This window comes from Lupinus angustifolius, unplaced genomic scaffold (genome assembly GCF_001865875.1).
Source record: "Lupinus angustifolius cultivar Tanjil unplaced genomic scaffold, LupAngTanjil_v1.0 Scaffold_75_79, whole genome shotgun sequence".
NCBI classification, from domain to species: domain Eukaryota; kingdom Viridiplantae; phylum Streptophyta; class Magnoliopsida; order Fabales; family Fabaceae; genus Lupinus; species Lupinus angustifolius.
The window spans coordinates 230,998-235,270 of record NW_017723663.1 but is presented as its reverse complement, the minus strand read 5'-3'; positions in this window follow the sequence as shown (position 1 = coordinate 235,270).

Sequence of the window (4,273 nt, the reverse complement as noted above, 5' to 3'; positions counted from 1 at the left end):
TAACTCAGGTCAAAATGAGGCAGAGATATGAGTTAAGCATAAAACGAAGTTAATGGATTAATTTGGGATTGAACAATTAACCTGTTTTATTTTTGGGTGAATTGAACAAATGCGCTTGTTTAGACAAAAGAGATAGCCAATAGGAAAAGAGAACGGCATACAAGATTTAATCAAATAGTAAGCAATGTTATCAACATAAAATCTCATATGATCAAGAACCATTCACATAACCAAATAAGCTATTCGACATGATTAAACATTTAAGAAAGACATGTCCATTATGTGAACATTTAAAACATGGATTACTCAAGATTCAACATTCTTTAGTAACCGATTACTCTAATATGAGTAAATGATTACTCTAAGTCAATTTTTTAAATTCATTGTTGGACAGAACATTTGGGTAACGGATTACTCAATGCTATAACCGGTTATTGAGAGTTGTTGCATCAGATTTTTGTTGGTTGGAAAGCCTATATAAAGGCATTGAAACTCATAATTACAACACACAACTTTCATACAACTCTCACACTATTCTGAAAAATTCTCTCATTATTTTTCTGCACTTTTGCACTCAGTTCTTAAACTTTCAAAAGAGAATTTGTCTGAGTTACTTGAAGTAATTGTTTCAAAGTTTTACAAACATATTGATCAATATTACTTAGATTACAAAAGAGTTATTGGATTGCAACTGATATTACATTTCATACTTGAAAAGGCAACCCAAGCCACTGTTGTAATTCTTCATTCATTGTAAATACTTTCTTTCATGGGGTGTGATAAGAAAGGGGATAGAGTTACCTTGAAAGGTATTTTCCAAGGTGATATGTATTAGTGAGTGTGTAAGGTACATAGAAGTCTTAGGATGAGATATTGTAATTACAACTCATAATATTTATTCGAAAATCTCTTGTGCTGCAAGAGTACTCGATATTGCCTTCACTGGACAAGAAGGTGAACCAATATAAATTTCGGTGTACTCTCTTCTATCTTTATTTCTTCAATTATTTACTTGTTATTTTCTGCAAATTATTTTTGCTGCTCTTAACTCTTGATATTGCAGAAAAAGTGGCCATAATTTTTAAGTCAACTAATTCACCATCCCCTCTTAGTTGCAATCTCAGTGTTAGATGCCATAATAAAGGAACAACAAATGCAAAATTTGCAACAAAAAGCATGCTACCGTGGGATGAAGGGCATCTATAAAAGTTTGCATAGTATTTTTGGGAAGAAACGTAATTTCAAGGGAGGATCCTATGAAGAATTCGTGGTAAAGACTAAGGGGCCCGAGGAGTGGTCCCAAGACACAAGTGAAGAGGAAGAAAAGGAAGATGATGAAGAATTAGAAAAAGCTTTTCCGGTTGTTTCTTATCCTTAAAAAATTGAATTTTCATATTATGTTGCATCTCTTTATGTTATTTCCCATTATGTTTTAAATTTATGCTATGAGCAAGTTAACATTAATAGAGTGTCTTTTTGTTAGTCATGTTAATTTGTTATTTTTATTACAGAAAAAAGCAAACAAATTTTTTAAATTACATCAAGTAAATCCCAAAAGGGGGAATAAGACATGATGTAATTTTAAAAAACAATTCTTGTCTAAGATTATGTAAATATGTGAAAAGTAAATTTGTTTGTTCAAAAACTCAAAAAAATTTCAAAACCAAAAACAAAATGGGTAAAACAAAAAAATTTAAAAGCATGATCACATGATTAGAAATGTTATGCATACTTTAAATTAAGCTTTGATTGAGAAAAATGAGATATATGCTAAAATTTTGTGAAAAAAGTTACATAATATCATAACTTGAAAATTTTTGCAAATTGAAAATTCAATTTTATGTAACAAGATCTTTGTAAATATTTTTGTATTAAAAAGTGTGAATCCAAACCAAGTCAGGGAGTGAGCCAAACACATGAGTGAGAATCAACATTTGATTTCTCTTATTAGACTTGTTTGAATATTTAATCTCTTAAATTGCATAAAAATGATAAGAAGTGATCAAGGCATGTTCTTTGATTAGTTGAACCAAAGTCCAAAAACTCCAAACCAAATTAGGAACATCATTTGATAACCCCTTTTTAGCCAAACAAATGAAATCAATTTTTTCAAATTATTCCATAAAACCAAATTGAGAAAAATGTTCTAAGAGAGCATTAAATTTTAAAAGAGGAGTTTGAAAGAATCAAGTTGGGGGAAAAATTGGTGGACTTTGCTTCTTAAAAGAAAAAGAAAAACTCAATCTTCAAAATGGTGGTGAAAAAGGGAAACAAAAAGAGATTGAGAAAAATAGAAGCCAAGGTTCAAAAAAGTAAAAGAGGTTAGGAGAAATAATCAAAAAATAAAAAGAGTAAAGTATTTCATTGAAATTTTTTCAAACAAATGCTCTCTTTTTAAACTTAGCCTTGAAAATCTAGAAAATCCATTATCCAAACCAAGCCTAATTACAACCAAAATGAAGACCTTAGTGATCTTTGGTTAATGAAGCAATTTAAGAGAATAGGTAAGATGAAAAACAAGTTCGAATTACTACAAACAAATGCTTGAAATATTGAGTGAAACACTTACCCTCCAAAAGTTCCAATTTTGAACTTGTGTGCAAAGAAACACTTTTTTGTTAGAAAAATATTTGCTTAGGTAAATTGTTACATATTTTTGATAAGCAAAAGCATTGATTTCTTGTTTGAAGAATTATGTGCCAAAATTCAAAACCCATGAAAAATCTCATTGAAATATATTTTGACATGCTTATACATTTGAATTCATGTTGATCATCATTATTATTATTTTCAGCCAAATTGATTTTCGGATAATTCTCACCTTTTGTTTGAGGACAAATAAATTTTTAAGTTGGGGGGAGTTTGATAAGTGCCAAAACATACCTAAATTTCATACACTTTTATGGCACTTATCTTAAGCAAAATGGGAAAAATCCAACTTAAAACAATACTTTTTGTATAAAATATCACAATCTTTTATATTTCTATGTGTATTTTCTTTTTTATGTATTTTGTAGGATTTAGGATGAAGAAAAGAAGAGAAAAAAGACTCATGGTCAACAAGCCAAAAAAGTCAAGAAAATCAAGGTGCTCAACCAGGCAGCTAAGCATGGACCAAGCCCCGCTGAGCTGACCTGGACACCAGATTAACCTGGACCAAGCTGCTCAAGCAAGCAGCTGAGCGGACCTACTTGGCCGCTCAGCCTAGGACCAGCCTAGTTCTGGAACGGTCACATCTCCAATTGACACAGTCAAACACAAGCTTGGCACATGCCCAAGCTGTTGAACAAGCAGGTTAGCAGTCCAACCAGGCAGCTTAGCGGAGAACCAAACTCCTCACTAGATGAGCAAGCACCAGGCCACGTCCCAGTCAGCACAGTCAAAGCTATTGAACAAGCATCTTAGCGGTGAAGCAGGTGCGCTGAGCGGTATGCACCAGACTTGACTTAACCAACAAGCAAAAACATGAAGTCACCCATGACCTCACCTCAAGTAGTCCACCATAGGCTTTTCAGAAGTAGCTCACAATAGCTGGTTTCATAGCCCACAACTAGCTTTGATGAGTCAAGCACAAGGAGGTGACTAAGCTACTTGATCAAGGGACCAAACCCATGCTGAAGGGTTTGGTCAGCTGCTTAGCGAAAGAACAAGTCTCTCACTATAAATAGAGACCAATTCATTCGAGCAAAAGAGGCCAACAACACTTGAAATTAACAAGTATCTCACTAGAAATCTTTTCTGAAGTTCTCTCTTCATTTCTTAGTGTTTTGTACTCTCATTTAGAACTCAAAAGCATCCAATCCTTGGATGGATGGCTCTTGCTCCTAACATTATCTTTTGAATAAGGTTGTGTAATTTCTACATCTTCTTATATTCTAGAAGTTTGAATTTTAATCATTCAAATTGGTACTTTGGTTAATTTTATTTGTTTGAGAAGTACTTAATGCTCTTTTTAGATTAATCACCTAAAAAATGATTCAAGTCCATAAAATTACTTGTCTCACACACTTAACAAATAAACTAAGAAGTAGTTGTACTACTTAGTTTATTTGCTAAGTTAAGCATACTTTTCTTAAGATCTTATATTCATTACTACTTCAATATTAGAGTCGCCAATGACTAGGGTGTGACAACCTAGTCTCTTTATGGATGTAATTTTGTTTATTAATAAATATAAGTGATTATCATTCTACCATTTTAGGACATACACTAAAAGGAGGATTTTAGAACATGGTGTTTGGAGTTAATCAAAGTAAAACATAAGAACTTGTCT